This window comes from Arachis hypogaea, chromosome 4, assembly GCF_003086295.3.
Source record: "Arachis hypogaea cultivar Tifrunner chromosome 4, arahy.Tifrunner.gnm2.J5K5, whole genome shotgun sequence".
In the NCBI taxonomy this organism is placed as follows: Eukaryota; Viridiplantae; Streptophyta; class Magnoliopsida; order Fabales; family Fabaceae; genus Arachis; species Arachis hypogaea.
In genome coordinates this window covers 16,980,822-17,002,070 of record NC_092039.1, presented here as the reverse complement: position 1 = coordinate 17,002,070, position 21,249 = coordinate 16,980,822, and the positions used below count along the sequence as shown (strand labels likewise).

At 37.9% G+C, this 21,249-nt stretch overlaps 1 non-coding gene across 1 annotated transcript; it reads right to left on the bottom strand.

Annotated features, from left to right (window-relative positions):
* Window positions 1-14,012: 14,012 nt before the first annotated feature.
* On the bottom strand, window positions 14,013-14,120 carry LOC112798448 (small nucleolar RNA R71). The gene has a single exon (XR_003200059.1). It is a non-coding gene; the product is annotated as a small nucleolar RNA R71 (small nucleolar RNA).
* Window positions 14,121-21,249: the final 7,129 nt, after the last annotated feature.

The window sequence follows — 21,249 nt, the reverse complement described above, 5'->3', positions numbered from 1 at the left end:
AACTCAACAAATTAGATGCAAATTCACTAGGAAAAGATAGATAAGATGCTCACGCATCACAACACCAAACTTAAACTGTTGCATGTCCTCAAGCGACCAAAACTAATATAAGCTCAGGATGTGAATTTGCATGAGAATGAGAGTTCGATTAAGCTCATGTCTCTTTTCATAGTGGGGTTTATAACTGTAATCCTGAATAGGTTTGGAATCTCACTCTCCTTTGTATCAGAAGAATGTTAATGTCATTCGGAATTAGAATTCGGATAATATTATGAATTATCTGATCTTTATATTTCAGTTTAATCCTTGAACACAACAAAATTTACTTTGATTTGTTTTTCTTTAGTGCTTTGCACCTTGAGCCTAGCCATGACTTTAAATGTTTTGTCTCAAGAGTTACTTGACACAAAAACACCACAAGCACTTAATTGGGAAACTCTCTTTGAGTTCTGATTTTTCTTTCCGTTACTCCCAGATAGTGGTGCTCAAAGCCTTTAGCATACTCTGTTAAACGTGCTTGGTCTCGACTTTAAGTGTTCTGTCTCAAGGATTACTTGACACAATCACACCACAAGCATATGACTAGGGAAACAACTCTTTGAGCTTTTAATCATGTCTGACCTCCCTAGTCATTGATGCTCAGAGCCTTGGACTTTGCTTTTATTTATTAATTATTATCTATTTAAATTTTTTTTGCTGTTTCTTTTGCTTCAAGGATTAAATTTTTCTAAATTTCAGAGAAGTCATAATAATTCTCTAAATTCCTGCTCCTTATACATCAACATCCCTTGATTCAAATTCAAATATGCACTATTCAGATCATGCATTCAGAATTACCATTAATACCACCACATTTAAGTAAATAAGACTATTCTTAAAATTAAACTCAATTTCTTATGCAATACATCACTTCTTTTTCTTTTCTTTTTAGATTCAAGTTCAGTGAGTGGTACATGAAACATCTTTTCAGCATTAAAGCAATTAAAAGAAAACTAATCCTAGGATTCTAACTAATAAAAGATCATGCAACATACAAAGTAAAATAGCAGAAAACCAGAACATAACATAGAAAAAGAAAGGAGGAATAAAAATGAAAGGAACTCAACCACCTTAGTTATCCTAGTTGTCGCTTTATTCTTCAGGTTGTGCTCCTCAATGAAGATGATTTGCCTCCCTTTTGTGCCAGAAAACCAATAAGCGCAGCATCAACACCAAACTTAAAGGTTTGCTTGTCCTCAAGCAAAGAAGAACTGAAAATAGAAGAGACAAATATTATGAGGAGAGAAAAATAAAAGGATAAAAGAATAAGAGAGAATTAGGATTAGGAGAGAGAGAGAAAGAAAACTGGGCGGCGCAAGTGACGCGTACGTGTATGGCACGCGTACGCGTGGGTCGCGCATTCTTCATAAGGACGCGTTAGCGTCAGGCACGCGTCCGTGTGCCCTGGTTTTTGTGCAATTTGCGCGAAGCCTGCCGCGTACCCATGTGACTCTCTGTTCACATGGCTTTGGAGCCAATTATTCATACGACCCGTTCACGTCATGCACGCGCTCGCGTGGATGGCCATATGTGTGACTGACGCGAACGCGTCAGTCACGAGTCCGCGTGCCCAAGTTTGTGCTTTTAGCACACTTCCTGCCCCAAACCAGCACAACTCTCTGCCCAAACACTCTTTTACATCGAATTTATAGGTCACGCATTCGCGTCAATGACGCGCCCGCGTGAATGGCGAAAATCACAAACGATGCGAACGCGTGGGGTACGCAAATGCGTGGGATCGTTTGTGCGAAAGGCTCCATTATGGCGCCACTCCTACGCAACTCTCTGTTAAATTTATTTTTTCACTCACACATGATCGACGCGTTTGCGTTAGTGACGCTTGCGCATCATATGCGCTCTTTTTTTCTTTTTTTTTTCTTTTTTTTTGAATTATATATAGAGCTTGAGGTGTTCGGTTCCTGTGATAAAATAGCAGCATGATCAGAAAATTAGTAAGAACCCAATAAAAATCAAATAAGAAAATTACTACTACGAAAATTAAAAATAGCTTAGGATACGAAATTATCGGGTTGCCTCCCGACAAGCGCTTCTTTATCGTCACTAGCTTGACGGTCAGCTCCTCTAAGGAGGAGGATCATAGGGGCTCAGCTCTTCACCCCTTACTTGAACTTTTTTCCTGTATCTCCATAACGTAGCTCAGTATGCTCCAGAGAGAGGATTCTGATTACTGTATAAACCCATGCTGGATTGCTGGTCAATACTACCTTCATTCCTGGGGAGAAACCTTCAGTGGGGATCTTTTTGTTTCTCCATCCTCTGGGTACTTTCTTCTTTTTGGGAACCTCTTCCTTGGTAGATGATGCATTCCCAACACCAAACTTAGGTTTGATGTCAGGAGGAATTTTATTGACTGTTACCAAGGGAGGTTTGAGTTGCAGATTCTGCTGTGTATCATCAGGCGGTTTTTGAAGGTTTGAATCAATAAGGTCAGCCTGCATGCACCTCTCTTCTTCACCTGTTGGATGTATATCTTTGAAGACATGAAAGATCAGTTACTCATTATGCACTCTAAGCACTAATTCACCCACTTCTACATCAATCAGAGCTCTTCCAGTGGCTAGGAATGGTCTTCCTAGAATTATAGAGGCATTCTCATCATCCCCTGTGTCCAGAATCACAAAGTCTGCTGGGAGAAAGAACTTACCCACTTTGACCAAGATATTCTCCACTAATCCCTATGCATGCTTCATAGATTGATCTGCCATCTGCAATGCTATCTTTGTGGGTTGTGCCTCTTGGATTTGCAGCTTCTTCATCACATATAAGGGCATTAGATTTATGCTTGCCCCCAGATCACATAGGGCTTTCTCAAAGGTTGTGCTCCCAATGGTGCATGGAATTTGAAAGCTCCCTGGATCTGGCATCTTCTTTGGTAAGTTATTCTGAATTACAGCACTACATTCCTTAGTCAGGACTACTATCTCATCTCCCTTTAAACGCTTTTTCTTTGACAACAGCTCCTTCATGAATTTGGCATAGATAGGCATTTTCTCCAAAACCTCAGCAAAAGGAATATTGATTTGTAATTTTCTGAAGATTTTCAAGAACTTTGAGAACTGTTTGTCCTTAGTCTCCTTTTGAAGTCTCTGAGGATATGGCATCTTAGGCTTGTACTCAGGAGCCTTTGGCAGTGTAGGATAAGTGTCAAGAGAGTCTGGGAATGGGTTGTCTGCACGCTTTAGAGGGGCGTGCTCTACTTCTTCCTTCTTCTCCTCTGGAGCATTCTTTTCAACTAGCTCTTCATTGACCTTGGTCTCAGAACCATCTACTTTACCACTTCTTAATTGAATAGCCTTGCAATTTTCTCCTGGGTTCACCACTGTATCACCTTGAAATGTACTTGCGGACCTCTCAAGTATTTGCTTGCTCAGTTGACCCACTAGCACTTCTAAATTTTTAATGGAGGCTCTGGTTTCCTGCATAACTTACGCTTCTACACTTGCCACTTGTCCACTTATCACAGTGATAGCCTTGCATTCCACTCTTGGATTTGGAATTGTGTTACTAGGAAGGCTATTAGTGGTCCTCTGATTAATTTCATTAACTTTGGTGGCTATTTGACCCATTTGAATCTCCAGGTTCTTGATGGATGCTCTGGTTTCCTGTCTAAAACCTGTCAATATTGCTTCCAAATCATTGTTCTGTTGGAAACCGCCCTGAGAATTATTGTTGAAGTTCTGAGGTCTCTGAGGTTGATCCCTCCATCCAAAATTTGGGTGATTCCTCCATCCCTAGTTGTATGTCTTAGAATATGGGTCATTGTTAGGATTCCTAGGACCACTCTCCATGTAATTCACCTGTTCAAAAGAAGGTTGAGCATAATCATAATTATCATTTTGTACAAAATTACCTGCCATGTCATAGGAGACTTCCTGTGGTGGATTTTGGGTGTTGATAGCTGAGACTTGCATGCCACCCATCTGTTGAGTAAGTAGATTTATTTGCTGAGACATCAGCTTGTTCTGAGCAAGAAGAGCATTAATAGCATCTACTTCCAACACGCCTCTCTTTTGAGGGGTTTCAGAATTCACAGGATTCCTGTTAGAGGAGTATAAATATTGGTTGCTTGCAACCAATTCAATCAGCTCAATAGTCTCCTCCGGTGTCTTCTTCTTGTGCAATGAACCTCCTGCAGAATTATCTAAGCACATTTTGGACATTTCACCCAAGCCTTCATAAAATATGTCTATTTGTGTCCATTTGGAGAACATGTCTGGAGGGCATTGCCTAGTCAGTAGCTTGTATCTCTCCCAAGCTTCATACAGAGTCTTACCATCCTTCTGTCTAAAGGTCTGAACCTCCATCCTAAGCTTAGTCAGCTTCTTTGGTGGGAAAAATTTTGTGAGAAATTCAGTAACCACCTTGTTCCAAGTATCCAAACTGTCCTTGGGTTGGGAATCTAGCCATAACTTTGCTCCATCCCTCAGAGCAAACTGGAAGAGCATGAGTTTGTACACATCTGGGTTCACTCCATTTTTTTCACAGTATCACAGATTTGCAGGAAGCTAGAAATAAACTGATTTGAGTCTTCGTGGGGAAGACCATGATACTAGCAGTTTTGTTGCACTAGAGTGACCAATTGAGGCTTCAACTCAAAGTTGTTCGCAGTAATAGGAGGCACCACGATGCTCTTTCCATACAAATCTGCAGTAGGAGCAGAGAAAGAGCCAAGGACTCTCCTTTGTTCATTCTCATTCGGGTTTGCCTCATTGATATTCTCAGTATTAGTCGGATCCATAGTGGATTCTGTAGCCTTATAAAGTCTTGCTTGTTGTAAACGCCGCCTGAAAGTCCTTTCAGGTTCAGGATCAAAGCCTAAGAGATGTTCTTTGTCTCTGTTCCTGCGTATAAACAAACAGAAAACAAGAAAGAATGGGAATCTCTACGTCAGAGTGCAGAGAATTCCCAGTGAGATAACCTGTGTAAAGAGATAAAACTATTGAATAAAATAAATAGAAGAGAAATAATAAATAGTCAACACCAAACTTAATTTCAGAAATTAAGAACAATATTGGTGCTATTTATTTAAAAAAATTTTTTTGAAAATTTGAAATTTAATTAAAATATTTTTATTAATTTTTTTTAAAATCAAGTAATAATAAAAAAAATTATTAGAACAAAACAGGGGGAGGGTGCTGAACGGAAAAGAAGAAAAAAATTAAAAAAGGAAATAAAATGAAAAGAAAAAAAATAAAAAAGAAACGAAAGTAAAAGAAATAAAAAGAAAAAACGGGGTAGGGGAGGGTTGAACAAAAACGAAGAAAACAAGGAAAATTTTTAATTTTTTTTAAATAATTAAATAATGTTTAAATAAAATTAAAATTAAAATTAAAATGCCTAATCTAAACAATCAAACAATTATTAGTTGTTAATCACTATTAATTCCCGGCAATGGCGCCAAAAACTTGGTGCGGTTTTTATTAACCACACTTACTAACCGGCAAGTGCACCGGGTCGTACCAAGTAATACCTTACGTGAGTAAGGGTTGATCCCACGAGGATTGATGGATTAAGCAACAGTTATTGAGTGATAAGCTTAGTTAGGCAAGCAGAAATTGGTTTTGAGATGTTCAAAAAGTTTAACTGTAAATTCAGAATATCAAAGACAGGTAGATAAATAAGTTGGGAATAAAATATTTGAGAAAACAGTTAAGGTTTCAAAGTTATCTATTTTTCCGGATTTATTTTCTTACTAACTATTTTAATCATGCAAGATTTAATTTCATGGCAAACTATATATGACTAGACCCTAATTCCTTAGACCTTCCTAGTCTCCTCTAAAATTCATTAATTGCCAATTCCTTGGTCAATTAATTCCAATTAGAGGGTGATGATCAATTTCTAGTTTATATGCCAAAAGAATCCTAATTATCCACAAATAAGGGGATTATATGTCACGTATCCCGTTAAATACAAACAATTAAAAATTCAGTATAATATGTTTTCAAGCTGTTGTTCAAGTAAAGAGCTTTTCCAAGTTTTACAAAAACTCAATTAGAATATGGGTCATACTTCTGTTCCACCCATATTCATAAAATAAAGAGCAAAAACAATTATTGAAATATAAATCTAAACATGGATTAAATTAGAAAGATCAAACGAATAAATCCATACAAATAGACAGAGCTCCTAACCTTAACAATGGAGGATTAGTTGCTCATGATTGAGAGAGAAAATAAGGATTCTGGTAACAATGTGTTCCACTGTCTAAATGTACAGAGTTTCTATTTATAACTAATCCTAATAAATCTAAAATCTAATTATCTAAAACTAAAAATAATATCTTTTCCTAAAAGATAAGATTTGAATTTAAAATTGAATTAATTAACAGATCTTCAGTTGATGGGTGGGGACTACTTGATTTGTCCATTCTGCAACTTCTAGTCTGTATTTTCTGGGCTAAAAACTGGGTCGAAACAGCCCAGAAATTGCCCCCATCGTTTTCTGTATTTTTGCAGATCGCGCATGTGACGCGTCGTCCACGCGCTCGCGTCATTTGTGCAGATTCCAGTCCATGCTTTCGCGTCAGGGACGCGATTGTGTCATTGCGATTTCTTCATTCTGCGCAGTCGCGTGAGCCATGCGTCCACGTCGGTCTTCGCTGGTCATCTCTTTGGTTTCTTCTTTTTCTCTGCAGAAATTTCATCAAATCCCTCCGAATTCTACCTAAAATAAATAAAATTTGAACAAAACTCAAAATAGCATCCATAGTGGCTAAAATATAATTAATTCTTAATTAAACTCAACAAATTAGATACAAATTCACTAGAAAAAGATAGATAAGATGCTCACGCATCAATATGCCGGTTGATTTCCTTGGTGTATCTGTCGTCCTCTGTTTGAACTCTTTTTCTTGATCCATGTAATTTTTTGACATGACTTTGAACTTGTCTTGATGCAGTGTGCCCTTTTTATGTCCTTACTCCTAGTCCCTTTTTTTTAAAAAGAAATGGATTCAGTTTTTCTCTTAATTGACTATATTTATAACCAATTTTCAAACTTTTATAAAATTGTTTTTGATTTGATATACACCTATCTATATAAAACTTTGAAAATTCCTTATGCAATTTAAAAACTATTTATTTCTAATACCTCTCATGTTCTTTTACTGGTTTACAGAACTACACTTACTTTAAGTACAATTTGACTTTTCAAAATAATTTTATTACAATTCCTATACATAACTCTACTTGATTATGTCTTAGGTATTTTTTAAATTCTTAAAGGAAAGGCTTTTCGCTTTCATTCCAATTAGTTTTCGTTTGACAAATTGACTTTAATTTAGCATGATGCATTATTTACGCATTTGTTGTTCTTTTGAAAATATTGGGTTCATACCTTTCCTCTCAAGTACGGGCTAGTTCTTTAAGCTTTTGTTTCTATGGTTGTGATACTTGATTTTGTTTTTAACTAATCTTTTTCTTTTATGAACACCACCAGTAGTCTCAGTTTTCCTTCTCTTGTGAATTTCATACTCCTCTAAGTCAGCGTGGATTTGTTTCTATCTAGTGTGTTGTTTGTCCTCTTAAATGTCCTTCTTTAGTCAAAGGTTTCTTCTTGAAACTTCACTGTCGATTGAGTTGTCTTTCCTTACGAGTGTTGCATTCTTTTGGACCAATGGAAAACTTGTTTGGTGTCCCATGCTTCGTGGATCTCGTTTGAACTCCCTTTATTTAAGATCTTTTCTTGTTTGGTCTGATTTCTTTTAAGTACATCTTAAATATTCTTGAATGTTCTTATGTGATGGCAATTTCAAATGTATTCTTAGAGTTTTGATGTGAACTTTTGAAACAAGTTTTGGATTCTCTTAAGAAAATTAAATCAATTCTTCTTGCTTAAAATTGCATCCATAGCTATTCTTTAAATTGACAAAGTTGTTTTGAAGTTAGCATGCACTATTTTAAATAAAGTTTTGAAATCGACTGATAAGCAAATTTTTACCTCGAAGTTTCCTTTTCTAAACAGAGTTTAACTTGTTCATATTTGCTATAAAATTTTATACACGCTTGTTTGAATTTAAACTTTGAGAGTTCTTGAACAAACTTTTGATTTTCATACAACCTTGCCACAATATCAGTGTATACCTTTATCTGACTGAGTACCTAAATGTCTTTCAGGATTTTCAAAAAAAAAATTGTTTTGGCCTTAACCCAATTGACTTTCATTTTTCAAACCTCACCTATTCACTCTTTTACTTGGAAACTATTTAGACAAAATGCAATTTAGTTTCTTTTAACCATATTGCTGTTTTGATATATGTTTCTGTCACCCTTCTGTGAAATGCGAGTTACATAGCTTTCTTTTAGCACATGAGATGATCTTCTCACAGTTTTTCGTTTTTATATTCAAATGTATTATGTGTACTTAATCATAAATTTTAAACCTTGAGAGTGTCATCACTAGCTTTAGTTAACCTTCTTCTATGATTTCATACTTGTTAACTCAGCTTGATTTAGTTCCAAACTACTGCCTTGCTTATCCTTTTTGTGTTCCTATCAGTTATCTCTGATTCAGGAGTCATCCTTGAGGTTGTTAAACTGAATTTCTCTCCAATACTCTTCATCGATTGTACATCTTGTTTACTTGTAGATTCACTAGTTCTTTTAAAACTCTTGCGGAGAGTATCCTTGCTGTTTGTCCTTCTTTTTCAAAATCTTTTATCTTTCTGAGTAAACTCGAGAATTATTTTGATGTCACGTGCGATCTTTTGGTATAGTAATGCGATGTGTTAGTTCTTTAAAACCTGTTTGTGGATACAGAAGGTGAAGCGGTAAGTGTGTAACGTTATGAGAAGTTGTGGGAGTTTCATTTCTCGTGGAAGAGTCTGCAGATGTTAGGTTTGTGACCAGTTCATGGAGTTGCGGCATACCGGTTGATGGGTACTGTTCAACACTGGTGGCAGGAGAACTACCGACTGTTTCTTTTGCGGTTTTTACTTATGATTTTTAGTTTCTAACTAGTATGGTTTTGAACCATGTTAAAAAGGGCTTTAAAGGCTAATATGATTTTCAAATTTGGATTGAAAACTTTTGGTTTAAATGTTTTGCTTTTGAAATTAAATAAAAACTCTTGGTCTGAATAATATGGTTTACAAAAAAAGTGAGTTTTATGATTTTCTTGATTTGTGATTTGGTTTATAATTTATCTTATCAAAATGAGATTCAAATTGAAAGGTTTTGATTTAAGAACAAATGAATTTTTGAGCCTTTTGAAAAAGCTTTCATAATGAACTGGTTTAGATTGAACTTATTTTTACCGCTTTGCAAAATGTTACAAAAGCAGTCTTTGGTTTTGAAACTACGTCAGAAATTCTTGGTTTGGAGGATATTGTTTAAAAAGAAAAGTGAGTTCTCCAATTATAAAATCTTCATTTGTGAATTTGGTTTCCAAATTATCTTATCAAAAGAAATTCAAACTGAGAAGTTTTTATTTACGAACAACCATGATTTTAAGTAGTTGACTTTCGAATAAACGATTTTTGGCTCTTTTAAAAAAGTTTTAACAATGAACTCATTTATATGGAACTTGATTTAAAGGTTTTAAAAAGTATTACAAAATTGGTAATTTTTTTAAGAAAAACTTCGGATGCGTAATGACGATAATCAGAGTGACGCAACAGAAGGAGAAAGGGAACATCGAACGGTAGGGCATTTTGATAGGGATATGTCACGTAATTCGGATTTTCGAGGGCGAAAATCTTTTTAAGGAGGGGGGATGTAAGAACCCACGTTTACACGTAAAACCGTTTTAATAAAATAATTTTAGTGCCCGGAATAGATTCAAAATTTAGAAGTTTTAATTAGAAAATATAAATGTGAAATTTGGTTTCAGTGAATTTTTCTGAGTCAGAAAATGTATTTCTGAGAAAAACAGAGAAAAGCCGCGAACCGACAGCCGAACTGGCCGAACCGATTTAAGTCCGTCCGGTGCTGTGTTTTTAGAAAAATAAGATTTTGGAAAATTGGTTTATTGTTTTGAAAGGACAAAAAATAATTTTGGAATTTGAAAACTAGGCACTAATCTTAAAGGTTTTAGACAAAAGTGGGCCAAACAGACCAAGAACGCTAACGGGTTGGACTGGGCCGAAACCGGGCCCAAGACCCAACATATATAAGCTCATTTAATGAGCTTTGAGCTCATTTTGACCTAACTTGAAAGAGGGGGTGATGAGCGGATAATTTATACGCTTTTTGGCATTGTTTTTAGTATGCTTTTAGTATGTTTTAGTTAGTTTTTATTATATTTTTATTAGTTTTTATTTAAAATTCACTTTTCTGGAATTTACTATGAGTTTGTGTGTTTTTCTGTGATTTCAGGTATTTTCTGGCTGAAATTGAGGGACCTGAGCAAAAATCTGATTCAGAGGCTGAAAAGGGCTGCAGATGCTGTTGGATTCTGACCTCCCTGCACTCGAAGTGGATTTTTTGGAGCTATCGAAGCCCAATTGGCGCACTCTCAATTGCGTTAGAAAGTAGACATCTAGGGCTTTCCAGAAATATATAATAGTCAATACTTTGCCCGAGATTTGATGGCCCAAACAGGCGTTCCAAGTCAGCTTCAGAATTCCCGGCGTTAAACGCCGGAACTGGCACAAAAATGGGAGTTAAACGCCAAAACTGGCACAAAAGCTGGCGTTTAACTCCAAGAAAAGTCTCTACACATGGAAGCTTCAATGCTCAGCCTAAGCACACACCAAGTGGGCCCGGAAGTGGATTTTTACGTCATTTACTCATTTCTGTAAACCCTAGGCTACTAGTTCTTTATAAATAGGACCTTTTGCTATTGTATTTGGGGGGGAATCTTTCAATCTTCGGATCATCTTTTGATCATATTTTTATGATTGAACCTTCTTTGGGAGGCTGGCCATTCGGCCATGCCTAGACCTTGTTCTTATGTATTTTCAACGGTAGAGTTTCTACACACCATAGATTAAGGTGTGGAGCTCTGCTGTAACTCGAGTATTAATGCAATTACTATTGTTCTTCTATTAAATTCAGCTTATTCTTGTTCTAAGATATCACTTGTTCCTCAACTTGATAAATGTGATGATCCATGACACTCATCATCATTCTCACCTATGAACGTGTGCCTGACAACCACTTCCGTTCTACCTTAGATTGAGTGGATATCTCTTGGATTCCTTAATTAGAATCTTTGTGGTATAAACTAGAATCCATTGGCGGCCATTCTTGAGAATCCGGAAGGTCTAAACCTTGTCTGTGGTATTCTGAGTAGAATTCAGGGATTGAATGACTGTGACGAGCTTCAAACTCGCGATTGTGGGGCGTTAGTGACAGACGCAAAAGAATCACTGGATTCTATTCCGACATGATCGAGAACCGACAGATAAATAGCCGTGCTGTGACAGAGCACGTTGAACATTTTCACTGAGAGGAAGGGACTGTAGCCATTGACAACGGTGATTCCCAACATACAGCTTGCCATGGAAAGGAGTAAGAAGGATTGGATGAAGACAGTAGGAAAGCAGAGAGACGGAAGGGACAAAGCATCTCTATACGCTTATCTGAAATTCTCACCAATGAATTACATAAGTATCTCTATCTTTATTTTATGTTTTATTCATCTTTTAATTATTAATCCTCCATAGCCATTTGAATCCGCCTGACTGAGATTTACAAGATGACCATAGCTTGCTTCATACCAACAATCTCCGTGGGATTGACCCTTACTCGCGTAAGGTTTATTACTTGGACGACCCAGTGCACTTGCTGGTTAGTTGTGCGAAGTTGTGATAAAGAGTTGAGATTGCAATCGAGCTTACCATGTTGATGGCGCCATTGATGATCATAATTTTGTGCACCAAGTTTTTGGCGCCGTTGCCGGGGATTGTTTGAGTTTGGACAACTGACGGTTCATCTTGTTGCTTAGATTAGGTAATTTTATTTTATGTTTAAGCTTTTTACTTTTCGAAAATTTTTCAAAAATACAAAAAAAATATTTCTATTTTGTTCTTCAGAATTTTTAAGAATGGATTCTAGAGTTTCATGATGATTTGTTGAAGTATGGCTGGCTGTGAAGCCATGTCTAATTCCTGGACCGGAGTCTTAGACTAGCATTGCAATGATTCCTGGAATTCTCATTAAGAATTTTGAACCCTTGTTTTTCTTTTCCACTCAATTTTCGAAAAAGCACAAAAAAATTTATAAAATCTTAAAATCAAAAATATTTTTATGTTTCTTGTTTGAGTCTAGTGTCTAATTTTAAGTTTGGTGTCAATTGCATGTCTTTATTCTTCTAATTTTCGAAAAAAATTACATGCATTATGTTCTTCATTGATCTTCAAGTTGTTCTTGATGATTTCCTTGCTCTGATCTTTAAATTCTCTTGTCTTGAGTGCTTTGTTGTTTCTCATATGCATTCTCAATTTGTTAGTGTCAATAGTATACAAACTTCTAAGTTTGGTGTCTTGCATACATTGTTTATTTGATCTTAGTTTCATTTTGATTATTCCTCGTCATTAAAAATTCAAAAAAAAATTTAATTTGTGTCTTTTCAATTCAATAATACAGAGAATTGAAGATTCAGAACATGCAGCAGAGGAATTACACAGAAAAAGCTGGGCGTTCAAAACACCCAGGGAAGAAGGAAAACTGGCGTTTAAATGCCAGCCAGGGTACCTGGCTGGGCATTTAACGCCCAAAAGGGTAGCATTTTGGGCGTTAAACGCCAGAATAGATAACATTCTGGGCGTTTAACGCCAGGATGATACAAGAGGGAAGATTTTGTTTTTAATTCAAATTTTTTTCAAGTTTTCATAATTTTTCAAAATCAAATCTTTTTCAAACCATATCTTTTCAATCATATAATTTCAAAATCAATTTCTTTCCATCCTCAAAAATACTTGCCTACAATTAATGATTTGATTCAATGTTTCAAGTATGTTGCCTTTTCTGTTAAGAAAGGTTTAATGTTTGAATCATATCCTTTAATTTCTTGTTAGCCAAGTCATTAATTTTAAAAAAATCAAATCTTTTTAAATTGTTTCTCAATCATATCTTTTTTTAAAACCATAACTCTTCAATCATATCTTCTTAATCACATCTTTTTCCAAATAATTTTAAATTTTTTTTATTTCTAATTTCAAATTTTTTTCAAAAATCACTTTATTTCTTTCCCAACTTTAATTTTCGAAAATCATTCTTCAATTTTTCAAAATTTCTTCAAAATCTTTTAATTTATTTTCGAAAATTCTTCCCCTCTTCTCACATCCTTCTATTTAAGGACTAACACTCCTCCATTATTAACAATTCGAACTCTATCTTTCTTGATAAGTTCAAATTCTTCTTATTCTACCTCCTCCTTCTATTCTTCATTTCCTCTAACATCTCAAGGAATCTCTATACTGTGACATAGAAGATTCCATATTTTTTTGTTCTCTTCTCTTTCATATGAGCAAGAGCAAAGACAAAAGCATTCTTGTTGAGGCTGACCCTGAACCTGAAAGGACCTTAAAGCGGAAGCTAAGAGAAGCTAAAGCACTACTCTCTGTAGAGGACCTAACAAAAATCTTCAAACAAGAAGAAGACATGGCAGCCAAAAACAACAACAATGCCAACAATGCAAGGAAGGTGCTGGGTGACTTTACTGCACCTACTCCCGACTTCTATGGGAGAAGCATCTCTATCCCTGCCATTGGAGCAAACAACTTTGAGCTTAAGCCTCAATTAGTTTCTCTAATGCAACAGAATTGCAAGTTCTATGGACTTCCATTGGATGATCCTCATCAGTTTTTAGCTGAATTCTTGCAAATCTGTGACACTGTCAAGACCAATGGGGTTGACCCTGAGGTCTACAGACTTATACTATTCCCTTTTGCTGTAAGAGACAGAGCTAGGATATGGTTGGACTCACAGCCTAAAGAAAGCCTGAACTCTTGGGAAAAGCCAGTCAATGCCTTCTTGGCAAAGTTCTTTCCACCACAAAAATTGAGTAAGCTTAGAGTGGAAGTCCAAACCTTCAGACAGAAGGAAGGTGAATCCCTCTATGAAGCTTGGGAAAGATACAAACAATTGATCAGAAAGTGTCCTTCTGACATGCTTTCTGAATGGAGCATCATAGGTATCTTCTATGATGGTCTGTCTGAACTGTCCAAGATGTCATTGGACAGCTCTGCTGGAGGATCTCTTCATCTGAAGAAGACGCCTGCAGAAGCTCAAGAACTCATTGAAATGGTTGCAAATAACCAATTCATGTACACTTCTGAAAGGAATCCTGTGAACAATGGGACGAATCAGAAGAAAGGAGTTCTTGAGATTGATACTCTGCATGCCATATTGGCTCAGAACAAAATATTGACTCAGCAAGTCAATATGATTTCTCAAAGTCTGGCTGGAATGCAAGCTGCACCAGACAGTACTAAGGACGCTTCATCTGAAGAAGAAGCTTATGATCCTGAGAACCCATCAATGGAAGAGGTGAATTACATGGGAGAACCCTATGAGAACACCTATAATCCTTCATGGAGAAATCATCCAAATCTCTCATGGAAGGATCAACAGAGACCTCAACAAGGTTTCAACAACAATAATGGTGGAAGAAACAGGTTTAGCAATGGCAAGCCTTTTCCATCATCTTCTCAGCAACAGACAGAGAATTCTAAGCAGAGCCACTCTGACTTAGCAACCATGGTCTCTGATCTAATCAAAACCACTCAAAGTTTCATGACTAAAAAAAGGTCCTCCATCAGAAACTTGGAGGCACAAGTGGGTCAGCTGAGTAAGAAAGTTACTGAACTCCCTCCTAGTACTCTTCCAAGCAATACATAAGAGAATCCAAAAGGAGAGTGTAAGGCCATCAACATGGCCGAATTTGGAGAGGAGGAAGAGGCAGTGATCATCACTGAGGAAGACCTCAATGGACGTCCACTGGCCTCCAATGAGTTCCCTAATGAGGAACCATGGGAATATGAGGCTCACACTGAGACCATAGAGATTCCATTGGATTTACTTCTGCCATTCATGAGCTCTGATGAATATTCTTCCTCTGAAAAGGACAAAGATGTCACTGAAGAGCAAGTTGCTAAGTACCTTGGAGCAATCATGAAGCTAAATGACAAGTTATTTGTTAATGAGACTTGGGAGGATGAACCCCCTTTGCTCACCAAAGAACTGGATGACTTGACTAGGCAGAGATTACCTCAAAAGAGACAGGACCCTGGGAAGTTCTCAATACCTTGCACATTAGGTACCATGACCTTCGAGAAGGCTCTGTGTGACCTAGGGTCAAGCATAAACCTCATGCCTCTCTCTGTAATGGAGAAGCTAGGGATCTTTGAGGTACAAGCTGCAAGAATCTCACTAGAGATGGTAGACAATTCAAGAAAACAAGCTTATGGACTTGTAGAGGATGTTCTGGTAAAGATTGAAGACCATTACATCCCTGCTGATTTCATAGTCCTAGAGACTGGGAAGTGCATGGATGAATTTATCATCCTTGGCAGACCCTTCCTAGCCACAGCAAAGGCTGTGATTGATGTTGACAAAGGAGAATTGATCATTCAAGTGAATGAAGAATCCTTTGTGTTTAAGGCTCAAGGATATCCCTCTGTAACCATGGAGAGGAAGCATGAAGAGCTTCTCTCAAAACAGAGTCAAACAGAGCCCCCACAGTCAAACTCTAAGTTTGGTGTTGGGAGGCCACAACCAAATTCTAAGTTTGGTGTTGAACCCCCACATTCAAACTCTAAGTTTGGTGTTAGGAGGTTCCAACATTGCTCTGAACATCTGTGAGGCTCCATGAGAGCCCACTGTCAAGCTACTGACATTAAAAAAGTGCTTGTTGGGAGGCAACCCAATGTTATATTTATCTATTTTTCATTGTTATTTTATGTTTTCTATAGGTTGATGATCATGTGAAGTCACAAAAATAATTGAAAAAGCAAAAACAGAATGAAAAATAGAAAGAAAAATAGCACACTCTGGAGGAAAAGCTTGCTGGCATTTAAACGCCAGTAAGGGCAGCAAATGTGCGTTTAACGCCCAGTCTGGCACCATTCTGGGCGTTTAACGCCAGAAAGGGGCACCAGATTGGCGTCTAACGCCAGGAATGGGCAAGAAACTGGTGTTTAATGCTAGAAAAGGGCAGCAGCCCGGCGTTTAACGCCAGGATTGGCAGAAAGGGCGTTTTGCACGCCACTTGGTGCAAGGATGAGCTATCCTTGACACCTCAGGATCTGTGGACCCCACAGGATCCCCACCTACCCCACCACTCTCTCTCTTCTTCACCCATTCACCAATCACCTCAATACCTCTTCCCCAAAAAAACCCCTCACCTATCAAATCCCACCATTCTCTTCACTACTCACATCCATCCTTCATAAAACCCCACAAACCCCACCATCCAAATTCAAACCACTTTCCCTCCCAAACCCACCCATAATGGCCGAACCCTACCCCTCTCTCCACCCCTATATAAACCCTTCTTCTCCTTCATTTTCACACAACCTAAACACTACTTCTCCCCCTCAGCCGAACCACAAAAGCCCCCTCCATCTCCTCTATTTCTTCTTCTTCTACTCTTTTCTTTCCTCTTTTGCTCGAGGACGAGCAAACCTTCTAAGTTTGGTGTGGTAAAAGCGTTGCTTTTTGTTTTTCCATAACCATTTATGGCACCTAAGGCCGGAGAAACCTCTAGAAAGAGGAAAGGAAAGGCAAAAGCTTCCACCTCCGAGTAATGGGAGATGGAGAGATTCATCTCAAGGGTGCATCAAGACCACTTCTATGAAGTTGTGGCCATGAAGAAGGTGATCCCCGAGGTCCCTTTCAAACTCAAAAAGAGTGAATATCCGGAGATCCGACATGAGATCCGAAGAAGAGGTTGGGAAGTTCTTACCAACCCCATTCAACAAGTCAGAATCTTAATGGTTCAAGAGTTCTATGCCAATGCATGGATCACCAAGAACCATGATCAAAGTGTGAACCCGGACCCAAAGAATTGGCTTACAATGGTTCGGGGGAAATGCTTAGATTTTAGTTCGGAAAATGTAAGGTTGGCATTCAACTTGCCCATGATGCAAGGAGATGAACACCCCTACACTAGAAGGGTCAACTATGATCAAAGGTTGGACCAAGTCCTCATATACATTTGTGAAGATGGCGCTCAATGGAAGAGAGATTCAAGAGGGAAGCCGGTTCAACTGAGAAGGCATGACCTCAAGCCCGTGGCTAGGGGATGGTTGGAGTTTATCCAACGCTCAATCATTCCCACTAGCAACCGGTCCGAAGCTACTATTGACCGGGCTATCATGATTTGTAGCATCATGATTGGAGAGGAAGTAGAAGTTCATGAGGTTATATCCCAAGAACTTTATAAGGTGGCGGACAAGTCCTCTACCTTGGCAAGGTTAGCCTTCCCTCATCTCATTTGTCACCTCTGTAATTCAGTTGGAATTAACATAGAGGGAGACATCCTCATTGATGAAGACAAGCCCATCCCTAAGAAGAGGATGGAGCAAACAAGAGATCCCACTCATGGACATGAGGAAATTCCTCATCATGAAATCCCTGAGATGCCTCAAGGGATGCACTTTCCTCCACAAAACTATTGGGAGCAAATCAACACCTCCCTAGGAGAATTGAGTTCCAACATGGGACAACTAAGGGTGGAGCACCAAGAACATTCCGTCCTCCTCCATGAAATTAGAGAAGATCAAAGAATCATGAGAGAGGAGCAACAAAGTCAAGGAAGAGACATTGAGGAGCTCAAGCACTCCATAAGATCTTCAAGAGGAAGAACAAGCCGCCATCACTAAGGTGGACCCGTTCTTTAATCTCCTTATTCTTTATTTTTCTGTTTTTCGAAAATTATGCTTTATGTTTTATTTATGTTTGTGTCTTATGATCATTAGTGTCTTAGTGTCTATGCCTTAAAGTTATGAATGTCCTATGAATCCATCACCTTTCTTAAATGAAAAATGTTCTTAATTGAAAAAGAGAAGAATTGCATGAATTTCGAATTTTATAACAGATTAATTATTTTGATGTGGTGGCAATACTTTTGATTTCTGAATGTATTCTTGAATAGTGCATATGTCTTTTGAATTTGTTGTTCATGAATGTTAAAATTGTTGGCTCTTGAAAGAATGATGAAAAAGGAGACATGTTATTGAGGATCTGAAAAATCATAAAAATGATTCTTGAAGCAAGAAAAAGCAGTGAATTCAAAAAAAAAAGAGAGCAAGCAGAAAAAGCCAATAGCCCTTTAAACCAAAAGGCAAGGATAATAAAAAGGATCCAAGGCTTTGAGCATCAGTGGATAGGAGGGCCTACAGGAATAACATCCTGGCCTAAGCGGCTAAACCAAGCTGTCCCTAACCATGTGCTTGTGGCGTGAAGGTGTCAAGTGAAAACTTGAGACTGAGTGGTTAAAGTCATGATCCAAAGCAAAAAGAGTGTGCTTAAGAACCCTGGACACCTCTAATTGGGGACTTTAACAAAGCTGAGTCACAATCTGAAAAGGTTCACACAGTTATGTGTCTGTGGCATGGATGTATCCGGTGGTAATACTGGAAAACAGAGTGCTTTGGGCCACGGCCAAGACTCATAAAGTAGCTGTGTTCAAGAATCATCATACTTAACTAGGAGAATCAATAACACTATTCGGATTCTGAGTTCCTATAGAAGCCAATCATTCTGAACTTCAAAGGATAAAGTGAGATGCCAAAACTGTTCAGAGGCAAAAAGCTAAAAGCCCCGCTCATCTAATTAATACTAATCTTCATAGATGTTTTTGGAATTCATTGTATATTCTCTTCTTTTTATCCTATTTGATTTTCAGTTGCTTGGGAACAAGCAACAATTTAAGTTTGGTGTTGTGATGAGCGGATAATTTATACGCTTTTTAGCATTGTTTTTAGTATGCTTTTAGTATGTTTTAGTTAGTTTTTATTATATTTTTATTATTTTTTATTTAAAATTCACTTTTCTGGACTTTACTATGAGTTTGTGTATTTTTCTGTGATTTCAGGTATTTTCTGGCTGAAATTGAGGGACCTGAGCAAAAATCTGATTCAGAGGCTGAAAAGGGCTGCAGATGCTGTTGGATTCTGACCTCTCTGCACTCGAAGTGGATTTTCTGGAGCTACAGAAGCCCAATTGGCGCGATCGCCATTGCGTTGGAAATTAGACATCCAGGGCTTTCCAGCAATATATAATAGTCAATACTTTGCCCGAGATTTGATGGCCCAAAGAGGCGTTCCAAGTCAGCTTTAGAATTCCCGGCGTTAAACGCCGGAACTAGCACAAAAATGGGAGTTAAACGCCTAAACTGGCACAAAAGCTGGCCTTTAACTCCAAGAAAAGTCTCTACACATGGAAGCTTCAATGCTCAGCCCAAGCACACACCATGTGGGCCCAAAAGTGGATTTTTATGTCATTTACTCATTTCTGTAAACCCTAGGCTACTAGTTCTCTATAAATAGGACCTTTTGCTATTGTATTTGGGGGGGAATCTTTCAATCTTCGGATCATCTTGTGATCATGTTTTTATGATTGAACCCTCTTTGGAAGGCTGGCCATTCGGCCATGCCTAGACCTTGTTCTTATGTATTTTCAACGGTAGAGTTTCTACACACCATAGATTAAGGTGTGGAGCTCTGCTGTACCTCGAGTATTAATGCAATTACTATTGTTCTTCTATTCAATTCAGCTTATTCTTGTTCTAAGATATCACTTGTTCCTTAACTTGATGAATGTGATGATCCGTGGCACTCATCATCATTCTCACCTATAAACGTGTGCCTGACAGCCACCTCCGTTCTACCTTAGATTGAGTGGATATCTCTTGGATTCCTTAATCAGAATCTTCGTGGTATAAGCTAGAATCTATTGGCAGCCATTCTTGAGAATCCGAAAGGTCTAAACCTTGTCTGTGGTATTCTGAGTAGGATTCAGGGATTGAATGACTGTGACGAGCTTCAAACTCGCGATTGTGGGGCGTTAGTGACAGACGCAAAAGAATCACTGGATTCTATTCCGACATGATCGAGAACCGACAGATGAATAGCCGTGCTATGACAGAGCGCGTTGAACATTTTCACTGAGAGAACGGGACTGTAGCCATTGACAACGGTGATGCCCAACATACAGCTTGCCATGGAAAGGAGTAAGAAGGATTGGATGAAGACAGTAGGAAAGCAGAGAGACGGAAGGGACAAAGCATCTCCATACGCTTATCTGAAATTCTCACCAATGAATTACATAAGTATCTCTATCTTTATTTTATGTTTTATTCATCTTTTAATTATTAATCCTCCATAACCATTTGAATCCGGCTGACTGAGATTTACAAGATGACCATAGCTTGCTTCATACCAACAATCTCCGTGGGATCGACCCTTACTCGCGTAAGGTTTATTACTTGGACGACCCAGTGCACTTGCTGGTTAGTTGTGCGAAGTTGTGATAAAGAGTTGAGATTGCAATTGAGCGTACCATGTTGATGGCGCCATTGATGATTACAATTTCGTGCACCAGGGGGCCACGGTTTTGAGATGAGAGGAGAAGAGGGGAGTGGTTACTTTTCACCTCCACCTTTCGGGAGCCAAAACTTTTGATCTGGAGCTCTGATTGACGAGCCGTTTGCGGCCACGCGAAGTTCTTGACGAGCTCTTCCTTTATATCAAAGTTTTTTGGTAAGAAATTGCTGTTCACTCTCCAGTTTTGTGCCCTAGAAGTTCTGCGTTTTTAAGTTTAGTTCTTGAGCAAGTTTTGTGGTTTTGCTTGTTTAGGTGATCTCTAGTAACAGATAAATGTTGGATTTTACCCCTAATCACGTTGATTAAGGTAAGGTTTCACTAAACCTTTGTGTTTAGTTGTTTTGTGTATCTTAGGTTTTGATGTTGGTATGTATATGTGATATTAGATTGAGTTTTGGTGTTTGTTGGAGTTGATTGAGGCTTTGGAGCAAGCTTGGTGGCTTCGGTTTGATGTTGAAAACATTTTGGAAATTGGCCAACGTATGATTTCGATTTTCTTTATGTAATATGTAATGTTCATGGACACTTAGGCTAGTGGCCCATAGGATAGGATTGAATTGGATGTATGGTTGTTTGAATTAATATTGTGGTGTATGCATGTTGATGGGAATTGAAGAAATTGTATATGTTGAGGTGGGATTTATGTTAATTAATGATTGATATTGATTATTGTGGTTGATGAGGATTATTGGGAA